Below are 23,767 nucleotides of genomic sequence, written 5' to 3'. Positions count from 1 at the left end.
CAGTCAACAACTAACATTAAAGTTAGTACTGTCACCGATCAAGACGAAAAGAAAAAAAGAAAAATAAACGACACACCAATAAAAGAAAACTATTATCCATAATATATTAAATATATTAGATTTGGTTACGTTTATAATCTACAATTTATATCTTTAATTTATAATATCTTTTATTTTATAAGAAACTCGAGTCTTGGAAGAAGCTTTTAAATTTGGTTGAAATTTCTTTATTTCAATGTAATTAACTTAATATTAAAAAGTAATTTTTAAAAACAATTCTTGATCCATTATCTCTTTTAAACATCAACAAGACAACAATTATATTGAGAAAATGTTACTATACAAATCAAGAAAAAATAATACATAAGTTAAACTATAAATAAATTAAAAGATAAAAAGAAATTAGAGGTCTTGTATTTTTGGGGGGAAATTAAAGTAGTCTTCATATTATTTTTTTCTCAACGTGGTTTTTCAACTCAATGTGTCATTTTGTCTAACGATTTTCATCTTTTGACCGTTACGGTGTTGATGTGATAGTTCACATTGTTGACGTAGTGGTACACGGTACTGATATGACAGTCCATCTGACATGTTTGAATTATCAATTTAGCTTATCTGACAAGTTATCTGTCACGTTATCAACTATTATTGACTGTCACGTGAATATCGTGAACCGTCAAATCAATATTATAACATTAATTTTTTTAAAAGTACAAAGGACCTTTTTGTCAAATTGAAATAGAAGGAAAATTAACCGTTAAGCCTGAAATAAATTAAAATAAAAATGTAGCCCCTGTTTTATTCGTATATTTATGTAGGCCGTGTTTTCATAGGGTATGCATATGCAAGAATTTATTATAGTGAATAAATTTTTTTTTTTTGGGATAATTTATAGGGAATAAAATTGGTGGGGGGTATTTAGTATTTTATTTATGGAAAATGAGGTATTTGTCCTCTTGTAATTTAGTAACAACAGTTGAGTGTTCTATTTTTAGTTTTATTACAAAGATAGCACCAAATAAAGCCTAAGATGTTAATATTGAAACACTACAACCAAGGAGAGGACAGATGGGGCCATGCCTTTGGTTCATTTAAGATATAATTTTACATACTTTTAAGGGTAAATTATACTATTCCTCGTTGAACTATACTCTTTCTTCTATTTTACTCACTGCACTTTCAGTTTTATTATAATTTTCGTATGATGTGATACTTTTTATTATTATTTAATTAAAATAAAAACAGAAGATGGTCGGATCCCATCTTCGACCATTGTCGACCGACGTTGATGGTGGTCGTTTGGTCCCAAATTTCATGGGTAGGTTATGACAAAATGGAGGTCGGATTTGAACTCATGGTGTCGAGGCAAAGCGACCCATTGAATTTGGGTCCGAACAACCACCATCTACGGTAGTCGACAGCGATCGACGGTGGTGTTCGACCACCTTCTATTTTTATTTTATATTTTAACTTATTTTATATTAAATAATAATAAAAATGACACGTCATATGAAAATAATTCAGAGTGATCAGGAGTAATTTGAAAGTTCAGTGAATAAATTAGGAAAATTGAAAGTACAGTGAATAAAATAGGAGAGAGTATAGTTTAGTAATGAATGATGCAATTTATCTTATTTATAAATGTGGTGAACCTCTATTTAGACGAAGTCTGATGCGTGCTTTTGAATTGATAGTGTTGAAATGAGAAGAGGTAAATTGCGAGTTGTTTAAAATTACCTTGATCAATATTTGAATCATATGGATTAGATTCGTGTTAGAACTCGATTCAAGTTCTTAACAAATCGAAGCAAAGCAAGTTATTTGATGCTAAACTTGGAAATCTCTGACGTCTGCATATTGTCACTTAAACTCATATTCTTTTTCTAGAACATTTTAATTTCTAACGTTTTATTCTTTTGTCGAAATAGCTCATGTTGAATGAAAATTATTAATCAACTAACTATTAATAATTGTTATTGATGTGACATTTTCATGTGAGTTTAATTACTGACGTGAGACATACTATGTCACTAAAGTAACGTTGGAATGTGTCACGTCATCCAAAATCATAATATATCATATGATATATCATAAGTGGTGACGTGTCATGCGTCACATCAATTAAACACATAAAAATATCATATCGACAATATATATTAATCATTAGTTAACTAATTGTTTATATTCGATATGAATTATTTAAAAAAATAAAAGTTTATGTATTGAGATAGTCTCATTCCTACCACCACCATCTCCCTTGAACATGTCTTCTTCCTCGAGGTTTAGACTAAGCCTTCATTTTAAGAATGAGAGTTTGATCGTCTTTATTAAAACTATCCGTTGTTTTCAATGCCGTTGTTACATCGTATAATTTATGTTTTAAATTTATACTTTAATATTATTATAAATCATGAACCGAGCCAGATTCTGTATGGGGAAATACCGATTTAAAGTTTCAATTCTACAATTTCCCAATTTTATTTATTTATTTTAGTGAGTAAATATATCACAATTGGAGTTGTTTCACATTTGAAGTCAACTTCTATTTCAAGAATAAAATCCTTTGTCACCGACTCTTATACTCACAAATTCATATTAAAAAATGTTTTTATTTTATTAATTCCTTTTAAATAAAAAAATTTAAAAGGATAAACTACAAACTATGATCAATAAAGTGTGGACGAGTTTTAGTTCTGGCTTCTAAAGTTTTAAAAGTTATATTTTGGTCATTAAAACGTGGATAGATAACAAATAATCACTCAAATGTTAATTGTCGTCCATGTTGTGGTTCATTAATAAAAATGGTTAATATCTAATTTAAAGCCTAAACTATAACTACACTATCAATTTTACCCTAAAAACTTCTCAACTCCGAAATTTTAAAAGACTATATCTTCCTCATCTAACCCATCATCAACAATTTTGTTTTCATTTCTCCTCGGATTTTTAATAAATCTATCATTTTCTTAATTGATACATTGTATAAATAAAAAAAAAAGTATGGTACCATTTACTAATTTAGTCGACTTGAATTCAACTAAAATTAATTTTATTATATAAAAAATATTTACAATTGGTTAAAAATATAAACGTCGACCACTAATATTTTAGCATTATCATGAATTATGAACTTGCCGAATCCTATATGGGGAGGAATCGAAATAAATTTTAAATCCTTCTATTACTAAGTCTAACTTCAATTCTTCACTCTATCAATTTTATTTATTTATTTATTTTAGTTAGTAAATATGTCAAAATTTGAGTTATTTCACATTTAAAGTTAACTTGTATTAAAAGAAATAAATCCCTTCTATTTTAATAGTAAATTTTTAAAAGCGGAAATTACAATTATAATTGCTAATGTTTGGATGGGTTTTTATCTTTGTCACTAAAGTTTTTAAAGTCGCATTTTGTTGACTAAAAAATAGCTTTTGAAACAACTAACATAAAAATCCATCCAAACTTTAGTGACCATTGTTGTAGTTTACCGTTTTTATAAACCATACACTTCTCAAATCTAAAAAGTATAATAGTACAAGATTCAACATACTTGATATTTTTGTTGACTATCATAAAACTTATTCAAATAGCACGTGATGCACGACTAACTATGGTGTCATTTTTTAATACTCATTTATATTTTAAAATTAAGAACTTGTGTTTTCCTTAGTGGAGTAAGCATAATTTATTTGACCCAATCAATTACTCTAAAATAATATACTCGCGTAAACATAGATGGATCGAGGGGAAATGCTCACGTGCGGCACCTTAATATAAGCCTAAAATAAGGCGTAACCGATTTTGTTATTATTTTAAATAAGAAAACCTGTAAAAAATGACCGAAAACATTATTATTTATATCGGTTTTGTTATTATTATTATTATTATTATTATTAATTACCGATATAGGTGAAGCGGTAGAAAAACCCGGTAAAAATGACCGAAAACATTATTTTTTTACCGATTTTTTCTACCGCGTTTATCTATATCGGTAATTAGAACCGATCAAAATAATAATGTTTTCGATCATTTTTTATCGGTTTTGTTATTTAAATATTTTAGTCGCACTGTAGAACTTCCCATGGATCGAGGAGTGGCGGCCGTCGTCACCTAAAAATTTAAAATTACTTTATATTTTAATTTTTTTAATATATTTTCTATCGAAAATCTATTTTCGTCCCTGAAATTTTATGAGTTTAATTTAACCCTCTCTAAAATTTTAAAAATTTGAGTTCGTCCCTAACATAAAATCATACGTCCATCCCGTGTGTGAAATTAAATGAAATTTTATTCAAATTCACACGGAACTATTTGAGAAATAAATTCTTACTCATAAAATTAAATGGTTTAATACAATATCTATTAAATAATTAATTCAACTCTTAAATCCTTAACTGTACCAGCCCAAATTTAATAACGCTAATCCAACATAACAAGAAGATAAAGTTGATAGTGGTTTAAACAGATTTTATGTTGTACAAATTTCATCACTCCACTCTTGCCATGTTCCTTTTGTTTATCAAATTCATGCATTCCCATACTTGTTTTGGAATTCTGTTTTTCTTTTAAAAAAATCTTTGCAATATACCTTTCTTGAGATTTAAGAGAGAGTAAGATATATACAATAATCGGCTTTACAATTCTCTTCTGTAATTTCCGACCAATTTTCAAACTCCAATCTTCAGGCTTGGGACCAACCACTTAAACCGGCCTTTCCCCCCTTCTTTCTCCCCCGTCTACCTTATGCAAATAGGCAAAACTTTGGCAAAAAAACCATCCCAAAGTTTGGGTAAAAATATACTTCAAAAAATTGAAAGCTAAACCTAAGATTTGCCAAAATTGGGGTCCTAAATTAGATATATACATTTCTTTTTACAGATGGGCAGTTGGCTTCAATCAGTTAGCTTCAATACGAACCGGCCGGAACCGAAATCTAGCATGCCGTGACCCGAAAAGCCCGAGTGGTGGATTGGGAATAATCTTTCAACATACCAGCACAACCGTTTTCAAGTTCACGTCTTAGAACAGCTTGGATTCAGCCATTAAGTTTTGTTAAAAACTGGCTCAAATTGTATTCCTCTGTATATTGTGATTGATCCCAAAGCTCCTCCAAACCACCAAGAATGACTTTTAGTCCCTTCCCTGTACCCATTAATTTAGGGTCTGCATCAATGCTGCCCTCTGAACGCTTTGAAGCACTAGCTCCCTGCAAGTCAAACCCATCGGTAAGTGTCATCTCAAACGACAGAGAGAGAACAGCTATGTTAATTGACATCCGATGTAAGTGCCAAATACATAAGTTTTCCAAGTTTATCTTATCTATAACATGTAAGACAAGTTTGAAATAAAAATACCTTTATAGATGTTTCGGCAGAGGCAAACAGATCGAGCAACTGGTCAGTGTTCATTGTTTTCAAACTGGCATTATCGGCATTGATAACAGCGTTGGCAACCGATAGTTTGAACCGTTGAAGGCTCATAACTTTTTCCTCCAGGGTGCCGCGCATGATGAGACGGTGGACATTCACAACTTTCCGTTGGCCTAGTCTATGCGCTCTGTCCATTGCCTGAAATAGAATATAAGATGAACATTCAAAAAATTTCAGCAAGCATATAATATGAAAAAAATGGGACGTTGATAAAAGTAGTCTCAAAAGAAAACAAATACGAAACCAGGATGTCTCATCTTTTGATGAAGATATATTTGTAAATAAGTTACCGGAGAACACCAGCGGAGGAATTAGTTTCATCAACACATGAATAGAAGATTCTATAAAAAACAATATGTAATATTTAAGTTACCTGATGATCACGCATTGGATTCCAATCGTGTTCCATAAAAACAAGGGTATCAGCAGATGTCAAGTTCAGACCAAGTCCACCAACTGCAAAACAGAGCCCATAATTAAGCCAAACGTCATAAATAAAATTTCCCTCAGCAGCAAGAAAACCTTACCATGTTGTAAGCAGCAGGACATCTATAGTCGGATCAGAATTGAAATCTTTCACAATGTCAAAACGCCTTTCTGACTCAACTGATCCATCCAATCGTAGATATGTGACACTGCTTGATGCAAAAGATAAAAATTGATAAATTTTCTAGAATTAGTGCAGAATAAGAACTGGATTATGGGAAGGTGAAATAAAGCTTCAAGGCAGATGCAAGAGCACCGAACAGATACATCAAAGCAAAGAAGAAAATGAAAAGATCTTGAAGTTTGTTTATTGTCAATGCATATTACTAAGTCTACTCAAACTCTAACAATTGTTCTTACTGCCTAGGCACCTGTCAATGACTTTCAATCTGGTTCTAAAGAACAAAAAAGAAATAAAGATCAAGGAACTAACTGCTAAATGATAAGCATCAACCTGAAAACGAGGAAAACTACGGGACAAGGTAAAGTAAAAACCATATTTGTTCTGATCCAACAGATGCTTGCCTAACAATATGTGCAGAGAAAAAAATTATATTTCTCGATTATGTTACCCGGACATGGGAGTGAATGTCCGAAAAAATTAATAAGACTTTTCAAAAAATTTCCACATATTTGGAGGTTAAAGACAAACAATTACTCCGATAAAGAATGAACAAGTAATTGCCCAAATGATTAAAGTAGCCAAAGCAAATGATAAAGACAAACCAGGAGAAATTTTCCTTTAAAACAACAATTCTAACATTACCCCGATAAAAATTTCTTCAGTTGCTAAATTAATAAAATAAAGAACAAGGAATATTTTCCTATAAATAAATAATTCTAACATTCAGCTATAAAATGGTTATTGAATGACTCACTTCTTCATGTGGGTTTGAAACAAGTCCCTTTCAATGATATCCAGTAAGGCCTGCATGGAAAACATTGTTAATGCAGTAATTCTGGAAAGAAGAATCGAATCTCAACTAAGCAAGCAATAAGCAAGAGAGATAGGGTGATCAATACTTTATGTTGAGCAAATATCAGAACTCTATGCTGCCCAACTGTGACAGCTGCATCAGAAGCAGAAGTATCCACACCAATTCCACACTCTTCCAGAATCTCCTGAAGAGCAACTAACTTGGGAGAGTGGTGGAGTTTACGAAGTTCAGAAATAATATCTGAACTCGTTGGGAAGAGCTCTGACAACTGCAATGTAAGTGACTCGGAAACCTTTTCTCCAACGACAAGAAGGGGATGGCTACAAAGTTTTAGCAAGTATTGCAGTGCCTAAAAATAACAAAAGGGACATTCACTTAGCCCATAGAAATTTCACACACTGTTGTGGGGTTTGGGGGTAGAGGGGGGAATATAAGAAGGAAGGGAAAAGAATCATTTCACCTGAAATACATGTGTAGATGCTTTTGGCGAAGTCTGCTTTCCCCCTCCTGCAACTGCAGTATCATCCGTCTTTACCATGCTTGAAATTTCTTGTTTCACATGTGAACCAGAAAATTGTTCATAAAGTACTAATTGGACATGGCTAAGGTCACAGTATCTGTCCTGAATGATTTTCTCTGGCAGGTCTGACAAAACCTCGTCTTTTGTCCGACGAAGTAGGAAGGGCATGACCTGTTTGTGCAAAGCTTCCATAGCAAGTGCCCCAGCTTCAGCATCCTTTGCAGAACATTTAGGATCTCTAGCGGCCACTAGCGGCTTTCCATAGGTGGCTTGGAACTGCCAAAATAACATTAAATCAACAGTTGACAATAACAGACAACAGTTTTGTAGGCAAAAGCACAACAAATAATCAAATTGTAAAAGCATAGATCAGATGAAGGATTTTCCACATAACTCAGCGGTCAGAATTTATGGAAGTAAACTGAATAATCCAAACAATAGACACTAGATCCTACATGTATCTAAACAAGAAATAAAAAATAGATCCAAAAAATAGATACCTGTCTCTCCGTTCCAAGAAATCCTGGCATTAGGAAGTCAAAAAGGGACCACAAATCCATGATGTTGTTCTGGGGGGGAAAAGGATAAAAAAAACTTGCTCAGGAAACTGCAAATTCTAATACATCAAGTATATGGACTTCGACCTTACCTGGATTGGTGTTCCACTTAGTATTAACCTGTGCTGAGCTTTCAGCTGCTTTACTGCCAACGTTATTTTAGATTTAGCACTTTTGATAATATGTCCTTCATCTAAAATACAGTAGTTCCAGAGATATTGAGCTAGATAATCAGCATCCTTGCGCACAAGATCATACGATGTTATAACAACATTATGCTTATCAAATTGTTCTCTCAAAGCGATACGGTCCTGAACAGAACCAACATATTGGAGTGTGGATATCAGAGAAGCATCAATATATTTTTCTATTTCAAAAGCCCAATGTCCGACAAGGGTTGATGGGCAAACAATTAAGGATGGACGAGGTTCTGTGTTCTTATTTGAAGAACGACACTCAGCTATCTCAGATGCTACAATTGCTGATGCTTGAAGCGTCTTTCCAAGCCCCATATCATCACACAGGATACCATGAAGCTTGAAACGTTTTAAAAAGGCCAACCAGTTTATACCTTCTTGTTGATACCTGAAAGCACACAAAAGCAAAGGGAAGAGTATAAGGGTAAATAAAATTGCTCTAGAACAGACTACTGAACCATAAAATCTGACAGAAGCTGTGCATTCGATTTGTAAAAGTATTCACTGGACAGTGACTTTGTCTAAGATTGACACTAACTGAATTAAAAGTTGCCTTCCCCATAAGAAGATAATAATACATCTCAGGTGATTGAAAGAGCATCGATCAAATGATATATTTCCAGTTTAGAGTAGAAAACAAAAAAGAACAGATAACAAATATGCGTAAGATCTGTATAAACTCTGAATAATTGGCACAGATAAAATACCATCATATCAGTCCCATACCCTGAACTACTTCTGCTAAACATTGTCAAGTGTTGTCCAGAATTGTTCCAAAGATATTTAATGTGATTTTTTTTTTTTGATTGGAATAGGAGGTCTCATTAAAAACCTCCCTCTTAGTGGACCTTATCCGTAAGGTAAGGCCCAACTAGCGGAAGGAGGAAAAGAGTACCTCAATTTATTAATGAAAGCCAAGTTACATAAGACTTAAAAACACTTTTACATACAACATAAGACCTCACACACTCCTCTAGCTTCTAGGCTCAGAAACAGATACCAACTGAAACAGACAAAAAAATCACCCGATCCCCTCTTTTGCTAGCTTGTCAGCCTCACAATTACAAGACCTTGGAATCCACCTGACAATAAAATTTCTAAAAGGGTAATTGAAAGGCCCCAGTATAACATGACCAACTTCACTTCCACTTCACACTTCAAAACATAACTATATACATGAATTATTAAAATGCAATCATTCCCCAGCATAGCATGCAATAAGCAAGTGCAGGAAAGGGCATCCTGAACAGAATTTCCCTACTGAAATGTGATAAGAACATACAGAAAACAAATCAATACAGCACTAAACAATAATGCATTCATACTTGATCAAGCCAAGGTAGGGAAGGAAAAAGAATCCTAAGGAAAGCAGCAAAGCTAGTCTACAGAGTTGAAAGTACCTCCTCAATGTAACTTTCAATTCAGTGAAGAGCTTGTAATCATCAATATGAGAACTATCAAGCAGTTGCTCCAAAAATTTTGCATCTTCAGCATTTCTAGATAAATCTTCACTTAGTCCAACAGGTGGAGGAAGACCTCTTGCTAATGGAAGAAGAGGTACCAGGGCAGCAAAACTACGTGTCACACTCTGTCTGACGGAATGATCACAATCACTCATACACCTAAGAAGTGGGACAACTAACAAGGGTGCATATGGAACCAACTCCACACCCAACCCTTGAACAAGCAAGGTAATAAGCATGCCAGCACCTTGCCTGGAATGAACAGATGTCACATCCCCCAACATAGGAATGGCATTTTCAATCACAGCCCGCATTACATCTACAGTCATAGACTTGGCCATAGTCATAGTACACCTGGAAGCGGCCAATCTAACTGCCACATGGGAATGACCAACACATTTGAACATGCAAGGAAGAAGCATACGCAGTTTAGGTTTTAGGGTTTCATCCAGCACTGGAGCAATAGAGCGTACAACCTGCCCAAAATAAAGTACAGATAAAAGAGAAATAAATTAATCATAGATACCCCAGGCACCATCAGATTTCAAACAAGAGATGTACCAGAAACAGATATCATTTTCCATCATTCAGTAACAGAGAGAAACAATGCACCTACAACATTCTGTACGAATATAGTGATGGCTTCAAGTTATTATGATGATTAAGCTGTTTTCCCACAATCAACACTAGCCAATTAAAAAAGAAGTCAGTGACACTAAAACCACTATTTTCAGAGAATAGAAAACCTAGAGCCCATAACTAATCCTTCCACTGGTGATAACATAAACCTGAGATACTCATATGACCATGACAATAAACAATGTAAAAGAGCTGATAATAATTACATAAAGAGATCGATTGATTATGATCACATCTGCTTATAAGGCTGCTCTAACTCGGATGTATTTCGTACATTAAAGCACTTATTTTAGCTGCAATTTTTTCCGGAAAAGTTTTGCTTCCAAAAGTTAAACGAAAAGACATTAAAGGAAAAGAGAATTGAACACCAAATCCAGTGCCTTGGAGCACTTACATAAAAGAATATCTAGCTTACACACTTTATGATTAAACATACATTGAGCAAATGATACCAATAAAGTTCACCATAATGAGTTGACTAACAATAGAGATGGCAATTGCTAGAAAACATCAAGGTACCAAATTCCAATTAACCAGTAATGACGGAATGTCTTGCAAAATAATTGTGTACTGAATTTAATAATTGATCCAGCAACCAATTTGAATGGTATTAAATAGTATCTCACATGTGATTCCTAAAATTTTGACCAGGCATGTGAGACTAAACATTCCATATCTAAGTTGTCCATCATAACAGGCAGAAGGAACAAGAAATTAAAAAAAAAATAAAGACACCGACCTGGATATTATTAATCAAGATCTGAGGATCTTTTATAGACTCAACAGCCTGCACAATTTGCTGATCGTCTGAAGGACTGCCAGGTATAAGAACTTCAGTAATGCAATCCCAGAGTTTGGGAAGCTTCTCAAATAATGTAGGACCAAACTTCTCACACAAATATCTCAATGCTAATTCTGACCCTCTTCTGCTGATAAAACCTTCCACTCTTGACCGATCTTCACCACCAGCTAGCATGTGAACCTTCGATTTTGGTTTTCCCATACTAGTACCAAAGGATTTTTTTTTTTGATAAGAATGACAGGCCTCCTTAAAAACCTCCTTCTTGATCAAAGAAGGAGGAAAAGAGTGCCTTAGAAACTTTATTACTCCTCCGAAATTACATAAGATTTAACGTAGACACCATACTGAAAAAACACAACAGACTAAGCTACTCAACATAACCGAAAACCTAAACTCAAACGATAAAACGCACTGGAAACGACTAAACATCAACCAATTCCCATCTTTGCTAAACTATCAGCCTCCCCATTACACACCCTTGGAATCAGTCTAATAGAGTGCACCCTGTCCGTGATAAAAGATGAAATCTCTTTAACTAATGGGAGGATAAAAACTGGGGCCATAGCTGGTGTATGGACCCATTCCACAGCCGACTTACAGTCACTTTCCACAATCAACCTTCCAACCTTAACCCAACAAGAAGACATATAGATTTCAATGCCTCTCTTAATAGCCTTTAACTCAGCAACCGGCGGGGGACCCTGACCTACATTTTCTGAAAAAGTCACTAGTACCAAAGGATAGGAAATCCTGGTCATCAATAATTTCCATGGAATTGATAACTGCAGCTTGAGGAGTCTCAAAAGGGTCCGAGCACGTCAAACTACAAATGTTCTTGATTAACTTATCATTTGGGCTGGGCTTACGAGCAATGCAATGATATATAAGTTCTGCTAGTGCCTCTGCTGCCTTCTGTTGCAGTATTTCCTCCTAAACAATGTTTGAGAAATTATCAGACCCAAATCAGCTTGTGTTATCTCACAAACAAAAAAGTCATCTTGAAAACAGTACCTGTTCTCTTTTAATTGATGCCATTAGAGGCAAAATTATAGGATTAAGTCGTGCAGGAAGCTCTGACATCCAGACAACTGCAGCAGCAACCAAGGAGGTCACTGTAACATGCAAATTATTCTGGGAAGAAAAAGAAAAACCGACAACTGTCAAAATATCAAGGGTAAAATGCTACATATCACACATGCAAAAATAGAATTGCAAACAGACCTGAACGCATTTTAAATAGCCTGAAGTTGCTATAAGGCGTTGTTTTGTTGACTCTATATCATCAACATTCCTTCCCATTGATTCGTTCCCAGAATTGTAATTAGGTACTAATGACAATTTTGAAGCAAAACTGATTGCATCATCTACACTTGTGCTCTGCACATCAAATTTCCTTGCTGACAATATATCCACAAACATGCCAGATGACTCAACAGCATGTAGTAACTGACCAGCTTCATTGTGCATCTTAGCATACGTCCTCGACAACTCAGCATAAGGTAGAACTGAATCTTTTGTAGGGAATGCAGGGTCAGAACATGCTAGCAAATCCAACAACCATTTTCTTAGATAATCTGGAAAAGAATGCATAATTTCCTGGTTTCCCGATGAATCCTTTCTTTTGATCTCTTTGAACCAAGAAATAAGAATCACAGATGCGACCTGAGAACAAAGAAAAAATTAATTGACGAATAGAAGATATCACTCAGTAAGTTTCCTGTTGAAAAAAATTTAGAAGCTACCTGTCTTTGAACTCCTGACAAGGAAGAAAGTGCACTCCACAGTGGAGCAACTATGTACTGCAAAGAATCTGCCAGCAACTTGGATGCAAATATCCCCAAAGCTGAAGCTGTAATGACTCTAGTAATGGTTACAGACATTTCTGCATCAGCGCCAACAATTATCTTCACTAAGTTTGCAGAAGCATCCCCATTAGTTTCCTGAGAAACAGCTCCTCTCATAGAATCCATGCCAATAGTTCCATAAGATTCATTCTCAAGCTTCACAACTTTCATTTTAGCTGCAGCTCTATGGTGACTCTTTCGAGGAAGTGCCACTGGCCAAAACATTTTTGTAGAATCTAATGTTGACCCAAAAGAAGTAGTTGCAAGTTCTATCCAGGACGACATAAAGGATGCCGCTGCAACTTCCAAGTCCCCGACTGGGCACTAGAATCATTCAGATAAATGTGGTTTTAGAGGAGGTAAAAAGAGAAAGACATGCCCCCAAAGTAAATAGAATACAGAGGATAAGAACAGGGTAAATAAAAGAAAGTATGAAATTGCATCTTGTAATGATTTCAGGTGAGATACCTGCACAAGCAACCTCCACACCCTCTCAGAACACTGCAGAATTTCCTGGTTGGATTCTAGAAGCAGGTTTTGGAATACAATCCTCAGGGTATCACCAAGAATAAAAGAAGGCCAAAAGGAACTACCAGAATGCTCAGAAATGCTCCTTTTATATCCGGCTTCAAGAAGCCTCTCCTGCAAAATAAAAATTTCAGATTAATAATTCTTCAAAGAGTATGATAATATTTATATTAAATGTATGAAAAAAATCTTGCAATCAAATATAAATCCTAGAGACGTATCCATTAGTACTCATGCCCAAACTAGATAATCCTAAAAACCCAAATAAGCATCCATCTTACCAAGACAAAATTATAATAAGTTTTTGCTTTGACAAAATTTATATGAGACTGATACTAAAAATTAGAACATTGAAGGTAAGCAGCTTACCAAAGTACGGATGGCTGAATGTCGAACTGATGTAATACTGTGCCTCATGAAGGGCCATAATCGTGGTGCCAACAAAGACAACATGTAAGGATTTTCCTGCAAATCTTTTCTTTCTCCAGCCTCATCAACACGAACTACTTCATTTAGATCAAAATTCTGCTTCTCCTTGACTGTTGTCCCAATTATCTTCGGCATCATATCTTCTTGGGAGTATATTTCAGCCAACAGATTCATAACACTACAAACAACAATATTAATGATGAGGATTAAAAAAGGGTTCCACAACATCATCCACACCTTACTTCTTAAAATCATACAACTCCATGAAAAATAATATCCAAATGAGTGAGAAGTCAAACAGGCTCCCAACTAAGTGTTTTTGTTACAACTTCTAGCTGAATAAAACTAGGGGAGAGAGGCAAGGGAAGTGACATAAAAGCATAAACTAAAAGAACTAAAATTTAACAAAAGAAAATGACCACACAGAGTAAATCTTCTCAATTCTGTTTAACTTCATAATATTCAAGTCAAAAAGACATGCAAGTGCATGCCTCAATAAACAAAGAAAGAGAAGGGATAATAGGAAACCATCCAGCTAAATCTAACAGATTACATTCAGCTTGAAGGATATCTAGTATCCCTTTCCTTTCTTTGTTTATTTGAGCTTGCACTTACAGATGTCTTTTTGACACACATGTTCTGGAGTTACAGAGAAATTGTGATCAGCATTATCATTTTCTTTTGTTAATGTTTTCATTCTTTCAGTTTCAGAGATTATATGAAATTGTAAACGCAGGTTGCTATACATTTTCACAATGTACTTACAAATTCATTTGGAGTTAAGAATGAATTCAGCAGGCATGTGCAGTGAGTATCATGCAGTTACAACTTTTTATCATTTTTAATCACACTTTCTTGACCCTGCATTCTACTGTCTTATTAAAAACTGCAGGATAAAATTATTTCCCTAGTCTCGGAAAGGGAGATTATTGTTAGACACGTACCAAGGAGCTGCAATTGTGAGGCTGATACTCTGGCCAAACAGGGGATTGGATGATTAATTTTGTTGCTTTAGAGGTTGTTCAGTAGGTTTGTGGTGGCCTATTGAGGGTTTGGGGGCTGAGATAGTTTTGTTGTTTAAGGGTGGTCAGGTCGTTTCGGTGTTTTTGATTTTCTGTTATGTAATAGTTAAGGTTCTGTTAAGTATGTCTTCTGGTTGTATCTTATGTACTTTGCCTATGATTAATAAAATACTAAGGCACTCTTTTCCTCCTTCCTCTGATTAAGGAGTTTTCCTAAAAGCTCCATTAATCAAGAAGGGGGTTTTTAATGAGGCCTGAAATTCTTATAAAAAAAAAATTAGGAATTCTCAAAGGACCTACTTCTTTTGGTGAAAAGTAATTTTATGTGAAGTCAGCAGTCAATTAATTAAGATAGGTTTTCAGTGTGCTATCAGATAAGTCATATCAGCCAGAATCACATTGTTTATTAATTGACATGCCCATGCAGTATTTAGTCAAGATGTTACATATTCAGTTGTAAATCCTTATCCCTTTTGCTTGTAGAAAAAGTTTAAGATGTTTCTAATACAAAAATCAGTCGTACATTACAAGCCTCAGACAAGCTCAATAAAAAAATGCAGTTGGAATAATCAACAAAAATGCAACTCTGTAGTCATGCCTTTAAAAGGTTACAATAAGAAACTCTACATGAGAATTGAATGCTTAGATAAGTCTGTTAGAAAGTACCCAAGAAGTTCAAAGTTTCGAAATGTGTCATCTCAAACTTCAAATAAATTTTCATCAGGAAATGCAAAATTGCGAAAGCATATAGAACTAGTGCATCAACTCAAACAATGTTACATTTGGTCCTTTTCCCGATACAAAATGCTAGATGTGAGCAAAATTAGGAAATCATATAGAATTAGTGCATCGACTCAAAAATTGTTACATTAGGTCTTCTTCCCTCAACATTTTTTTTTGATAGGAATAGGAGGCCTCATTAAAAACCTCCCTCATAGATAACCCTTTCCTAACGGAAAGGATCAAGTAGTGGTTCTTCCCTCAACATTAGCATACAAGGAAACGCATCATACCTGCTAGTGGATGGACTGAGGTCATCCAAATCAAGTAGTATATCCCAAAGCAGCATAATAATTGAATGCAGCAATTGACCTTTTAAAGCAACAATTGCGGCTGCAGCAGGTATCAGAGCATCTGCAGCCACAGCCCGCACATCATCATCAGGGTCCTCCAATCCAGCTTTACAAGCAGGAAGAACATAGCCAAGCAAATCTTGCAGCATTTCCTAGAAAGCAGAATGCATTGTAACAACATGGTTAATGAAAAGGTCAGGCCACAAAAGAGAATGTGCAGGTGGGTGGGCTATATAAACGAAAATCCTACTATAAATAGTTTAAAAAGAAAATTGATCATAAGTCATGACATGTGAGCTACGAGCAACACAAAATACAAGAGTAGATAATACTAAGTTGATATTACCGTTTCATCTATTTTTCCTCAATCACAGAGCTATAAAAATGAGATGGGGTTTTTTCCATTCGGTTGGAAGTTGAAACACTTTCATAATTTAAGACTTTGCAACTTCGTTTCTTAACAGACCAGCATTGCTTGCAAAGGCTAATTATATTATAGAGAAACAACTATGAACAGTTCATTTCATAAAAGATCAGGCAACACTGCTTTCAAAGGCTAATTATGATAGAGAAAGCATTTATTGCCATAAAATATAGAATTTGCATACTTAGAACAAGCACAAAATGTACTCAAGATAACAAACTCTTTACCCGTCGAACAGCAACCAAGTATTTGATACCCAAAAGGCTTCCGTGACGAATTTCCCATTCTGGCCTACACTGAACAAAGAAGGAATACAAATAACAACCACCATACAAACAGTAAGAATGGAGCAACAATAGCCTTCATTGGAACATAGGATATTGAACAAGAGCTTACGGGGATTTTACCTGCATTTGCAGCAAGACATTCAAAGTTTCATGGACTAAAGAAGGGTGCATGTACTTAAAAGTAGCACCTAAAGCTTGTGCACAAGTTTCTCGTACTGGAGCAACAACCTGATCAGATACATAGTCTCCAAAACTGCAGGATAGAGATATAACACAATAAACATAAATACATGATTCTTAAACAAACACCCATTTCTTATCCACTAACATTTAGAAAGTAGTAAATAATAAATAGTAATTTTCAACAAATCAAGCCAATTAGAATTTTCCGCTATATAACTAGGCCCCAAAGAGAAAACAGAACATACCGGTCTAGTGTTAGTACACACAAGAAGCGAATTGCACAATCCTGAAGAAATTCACAATTCTTAAGCCAAGAATGTCTGGCTAGCTTAATCAAGTTCCTAAGTTCGTAATTTTCAGGGAGATCTTTCAGTACATCTGAATTTGCAAATGCAGCCTTATCTTCATAGTAACTCTTTTTCTCTTCCACTTCAGCTTCTTTCGACTGGCAAATCACATCATTGTCATATAATTCGGTCTCCATCTTCATAGAACTAATATCATGTTGACCATTAAACTGCCCTGAGGGCAAGGTCCATGGAGTATCCTCAATCTTATCTGCAACATCAAAGCCAACATGCTGGCCAGCAGAGATCTTTTTGTCCATCAACGAAAATGATCCATCTTCAAGCTTTGGCCTCTTCATATCTGGCTCCAATTCATCTGGTGAAACTTGCATATTCAAATCAATTTCTCTCTCTTTCTTAATTTTACTTGAAAAATCCGTATCTTTTATTTCAAGAAACAGTGTGTCATCCGAGTTCAAGTCAGGCAAATATACTCCGGCAGAAGCACCATGATGCGTTAAAATTTCTCTCAAAGCCATAACACTACCATGGCGAATCTCCCAAACTGATAGAGCAGTGGAAATTACTATCAGAGTAGAAAGGGAAAAAATGAGTAATATAACACCTGAAGTTTATGGGAAAAAAGGCTAACCAGGATCAAACATATCAAGAATGAGTTGTTCCACAAAACTACGGAAAGGCCACCGGCCATCCCCATCAAGATCAGAGTTTTCATCATCAGTAAAAGCATCAAACTGCACAGAAAATGAAGATCATTTTCTAAATCTGATAGCTTAAAATAGAAAAATAATTCATCTTTTTTAAAAGCAAACAATGAAGAAAATATCTCCTAGATCATATTTGTAACGTGACAAACTAAATTTGCCAGCCTTGACAGAGAAATTCAATTTTTTATACAAAACAATAACGGCACCTAACATCAACTATCTGATAGTTATCTGGTTTGAGTTAAGGTTTTTCGCCTTCTTTAACAGTTTATCTGGTAGCAGCAATAGGGTACAACCAAGAGACAGCAACATAGCTGCAAGCTAAATTTGCCAGCCATTTAACAGGGATATTCCAACTTTTTTTACTCAAGACACTGATGGTTTGCAAAATCAACTATCTGATAGTTTTCCGGTATTATGTAAGAAACTGAAAGACTTTTATCTTGATAGCAGTAGCAATGAGCATCCAGCAGATTGTTCATATTTTTTTATTCATTGAATTTGAATTCTCAAAATTTTGACAAAAGAATCTATTTCCATGTTAATGCCCAAAATAGCGCATGTGTGTGTGTGTGTGCTCACACGTGTAGAACAATTAAAATTAGTTCCTGGAAATTAATGTCAATGAATCAAATAACAGCAGTTCCAAATCTAAAGTTAGAGAGAAATTGTCACAGGTGCCAAAGGAAACAAACAAAAAGACTTTCATTATATCTATTAAACAAAAAAGGTGTAGTGCCAAATTGACATGATGTTTGGCATAAATATACATGAATAAAACAATATATCTAACAGTTAGAAATCTCAGACCAAAACCAAGAACTTTTTCATTAACTACAAAGTGAGAGATTCAAATACCTTACTCGAACCTAACGGATCAGGACATGTTCCTCTTGGAATTGATAAATTATGAGCTGGTGATAACTCAGTATCTCCATCATCAGACCAGCCTTTTGCTTGATCTTTCGAATTTATTTTAGCTTTTCGCTTTAACATATTCAACTCCCTGGCACTTGGCCTTCGTTTAGAAATAACATTGGGTACCATTTGCGAAACAAATTGCTGGATGTTATGTACAGATGGTGGCGTGTAAAATCTATCATCTAACCCATTTCCTTGGTGGTATTTTTGAACTACAAGGTCCTCATCTCTAATCATGTCGCTAACATCCATGAACTGCTCGCACATATCCAAACCTGTCCATAACAACCGAGTCTAATGTAAGGAAATCATGTGCATTAACAAACAAAACTCAGTAGATCTCATGAACTCAATCAGAGAGAAACTGATGATAAAAAAGGCATACATGCAAACCAAACCGACTATGCCTGAAATAAAATACAACAGTATAACAAAGCATTAATGGCCACAAATTACAGAAAGAAAGAAATGTAAAAATACAAAAAAGCATGTAAACTATCAAAGCTACAGCAGAAAGTCCTACTCTTTACACAATGAACGTTCCTTAATCATTTATTTTGCAGGAACAGGAATACAGTAATAGCAAAGGCTTTGTTTATGGTTTATACTCATATAAAATCGTATTTTCAATGTTTTAGATATAAAAGTTCATTTACTTTCCATGTGGAAAATTGAATAACTTAACAGTAGATGGCAACCTTCAGTGGGAAAATGACCTCCTCCCTCTTATCATTTGGACTTGAGGTAGCATAGGAATATGGGAGTATCAGGGCCCTCCCACAAGTTATATTAATATCACATTTGAAGTTCTAAAAGGGTGAACCATATGAGAAAGATTAAAAGTACCACCAGACCAACAAAGTTTTCAATAATAAAATCGAACTTCACTTGAAAAACGTATTTTCTATATGATTAGTTGTAGGAAAGAAAATAATAGTGAAATGTTTACATCCAAATGAAAGACATGAAATCTATAACTGGGACATACAGGACATCCAAATGAGGCTGACACTTTAGCTAAACAGGGAATTGGATGAATATTTATAATTGCCTTAGAGGGTTTTCAGTAGGGTCTTGTTTTATTGAGGTTGTTGGAACTGTGATAGTTTTGCTATTGTTTATGAGAGGTCTGGTCGTATAGGGGGTTTGTAAATTTTATGGTTTTGTTAGTTTGTCTTCTGGTTGTATATTATGTTCTGTGCCATTGATCAATAAAATCCTAAGGCACTCTTTTCCTCCCTCCGCTGATTAAGGAACTTTCCCAAAAGATCCATTAATCAAGAAGGGGGTTTTTAATGAGGCCTATAATTCCTATCAAAAAAAAAACTTCAGACTAAGGACCAAGTTTTACAGTTTCACATGAATGGAAACAAATTGATGACTTCCAACATTATAAACATGATTCACATGTCCCAAGTTCTGAATGTAACATAATCAACACTTCCAGCTTAGATTACAGAAAGTGTAGAATAGCTGACTAAGTAAAGAAATGGTATACATGATCCATCCCAATTTATTCCAAGCAATTAAAAAAGAGACATTTATGTGCATCAGTCAAACTGAGTATTGACACCATACCAATAGAGAACTACCAGGCAAGATTGTTTCGATTCAAAACCAAATATTTGGTTTGAGAGGTGAATATTATATATTTTGAACCTGAAGATCATAAATAGAAAACAGAAATGACAATCCAGTAGTTCTTCACCCTCACCAAGGTATAGAAGAATTAAAAAACAAAAAAAAAAGAAATCATTCATCTCAGCCTTACAGAGTAGCAAAAATTTTTGAACTCCTAACAACAATGCAAGCTTTCCCTTAATAGCAAAAACCCCATACAAACTTCTTTCCCATTCTTTTTTTCATAAATAATATACACTTCTTTCTAGTACCATATGGTAATAAACCAAATGTCAAACAAAATAAAAATCTGAAAGTACAATTAGTTCATAATAGACCCAAGGAAGCAAAAAAAAATACTAACCTAGACGTCTTTTTAGATTCTTCTTCTGGCGAGCCAATCTGTCTTTAGGATTCTTCAAGTTATCATTTGCAATATCATACTCCTGCATCGAAAATGGATTCCACCGTTACCATTAGCCCAAAAAACATTACAAACTATTAAAGGGGTGTTGCACATTTACCAAGAAATTAATGAAATAATAATTAGAAACTTTTCTGTATAACATGTGAAATTTTTCCAGGGGCATTAAAAATTCTAATAAAAGAAAATCACACGGTACTTAGACTAAATCCTTCAAAATAAAATGGATATCATTAACCTGTCCACCTGAGGCCATTAAAGCACCAAATTCTAACACCTTGTTGATGTCAAAGCTGTTAAAAGAATTATTCAAAGAAATATATGTAAGCACAAAGATATCTAGATATTGTTCGGAAAAATACATACATAGAAAGATGAAAACTGAAATCCACAAAAAGTGGGAAAAAATCCACAGATAAGAGTAAAGGAAACAACCTTCTAAATGAAACACCAGATACAATTTTAGAATGTAATTCAGGTGATACCACCACATCATTGACGTAAGCAGATATCCCAGCCCCCGTCATTTTTGTTCCAACAGAAGAGAACAAATCAGCCAGAGAAGTGTGCTTAACATTTTGAGCAATAGCACCTATAGCATGAGCAGCAGCAACCCTGGTTTCCCAATTTTTACTATGAAGATATGAAGAAACCTAATTGCAAAAAAAACAACGGTTTTCAGATAGATGATAAAAAAACAAAACAAAACACCAAGCAACTGACAAGCCACCCAAGAGGATAGTCAATAATAGAAGGATTTCAAAACAACCCAAAGGAGGAGAAGAAAAAGGTAGAAACACATAATTAGTAATTAAGTAAATAGTCCTAACCACTGCTTATGTCAAATCTCTCTACTGAACAGAAACTTGGACACGAATAAAAAGATTAACTCAATTGTACAGCGTTTTGAGTATACAAGTCCAAGCAAAATACATTCAAGCTAAAATTTGACTAAGTATCATAAAATACAGCCTTGATGATTTTTCTAGGGTGTAAACTGAATCATTTCATAGAATCTTGAAATCCAACAATTTGAAATAACAAATTTTTACAAATTCACAGTTTAAAACGAAAAATTGATGTGCAGGTGTTAAAAAAATAAAACAAGAGGTATGAAATTTATGGCATTGGAAAATAGCGTTCTCCTCTATTGTCTTTGGAACAAGAAGAATATCCAAGCATTTTCCAGTACCAAGGTTAAGCCTTAAACGTACATAACAATATCCAAATTAAGGCAGCTAACAGATTGGATCGTAGAGCATCTAGTATAAATTCTTTAGCAAAATCCACTACCACATCCCTAACTATTTAACACTGCCATACATACAGAACAATATACAATTTCAAGCTTTCCTAAAACTTGGGAAAATGGAAAACAAAAAAATCATTAAATGAATGAAACCATTGCAGTAAAATAATAGGTAACCGAAAAATAGGGAGATATAATTTCCTTTTTCTTCCACAAAATAACATAAATTCCAAAAGGCAGCAAAATTTGCCGATAAAGAAACCATACAACTCACTAATTACACTGTATTATTAGCTAAGAATGTATAAAAATTTCAGAAAATTCGAAATCATTACCTTCTTGAGAAGGGAATTCAAATCCTGCGGATGCGATTTGGCAATATCCCCAATCTGTCGCGCTGCAGTGAATCTCGTCGCTTGCGTTGAACCAGCTTTTCAAAAACAAAAGCAGTCAAAGAAACCAAAAAAGAAAACGCTTCTGAATTTCGCAAATGTTCAATCAGATCCAAAACGGAAAAGCAAATTTAAATCGTTCTAAAAATAAAAGAACAATTAAAGAAAGGATACTGTCCAACAGAGTGAGTAAACGATTAAGACGCGAAGATTGCTGCTGAGCCATATAACTGAATCTTTCGTCGGATTACAATTCCTCAGTAATTCTTCGGCATCGTCTTCGATCATTCAAATCGACAGAAAACAAACACGAACAAAACAAATAATTCTTCGGTTCTGGAAAATTGAAAACGTCGAACGAAAGGAAGTGTTGGATTCGACGTTTTTTTTTTAATTTTTCTGTCTGTTGAAATCTGCTTGGCTTTCGTTTTCTGGCACTGGATTTCTTATTCTGTATGTGTATTTTTATATATATTTTAGATTTGGTAATAAACTATAAGAGAATGGAAGAAAGAGAATAGGGGGATAGGACGGTGAAGTTAGGGTTAGCTGCTATAAACGACGCCGTTTTCATTATTTTTAGGAAGAAGAACAGGATGACTATGCTGCTTTTCATTTTTTTTTCTTTTATTTTTTTATTTGAAAATAAATACTGTCGATATTTTTAATTTAATTATTTTATTCGTTTTATTGTCATTTTTTTTAGTTTTTATTTTTCTTGAAGTGAATTTTACGTTAATTAATGCTTTTATATTTAATTATATGAAATGATTAGAAGTTAATTTTTTATGTTTGTATTTCTTTTATTTGGTATTCTTATTACGCCAACAATATATGTATTTTTATATTAATTCAAAGTATAATAAATTCAATTTCTTAAAGGGAATAGGGTCATAGGGGCTCAAGCCAAACAACATAGTGGAACGTGAAGGAAGCTTCTAAAGTTACTAAGGGGTTGTTTGTTTACTTCAGAATGATTAAGCGCTGAATGATTTAAATACTAAATGATTCAGAGACTCTGAATGATTTGGCTCAAAATGTGACATGTTGTTTGATAACTGGCTCTGAATGATTCAGAATGTACTTCTGTGTTGAATCATTCAGCACTGTTTTGCTGAATCAGTCAGCACTGAATCATTCAGATGTACGAAACAAACGCGTTGAATGCTGAACGGTTCAACATTCAACGCTTAATGGTTCTATTAAGAGGCAAACAAACAGCACCTAAATCCAGTATCACTATTTGAAGGATTCAAGGCTGTGGCGGATGCAAAGCATATATAGGTAGGTACGTGCTTATTTTAGAATCCAAGTTTTTTATATTT

General features: G+C 34.4%; 1 pseudogene; it reads right to left on the bottom strand.

The window, feature by feature from the left end:
• Nucleotides 1-4,596: 4,596 nt before the first annotated feature.
• On the bottom strand, nucleotides 4,597-22,934 carry LOC120164518 (annotated as a pseudogene).
• Nucleotides 22,935-23,767: the final 833 nt, after the last annotated feature.

The sequence above is a fragment of the Hibiscus syriacus genome, unplaced genomic scaffold (assembly GCF_006381635.1).
Source record: "Hibiscus syriacus cultivar Baekdansim isolate YM2019G1 unplaced genomic scaffold, ASM638163v2 tig00111540_pilon, whole genome shotgun sequence".
In the NCBI taxonomy this organism is placed as follows: domain Eukaryota; kingdom Viridiplantae; phylum Streptophyta; class Magnoliopsida; order Malvales; family Malvaceae; genus Hibiscus; species Hibiscus syriacus.
The sequence above is the reverse complement of the archived record's forward strand: the minus strand, read 5'-3'. Positions and strand labels throughout refer to the sequence as shown.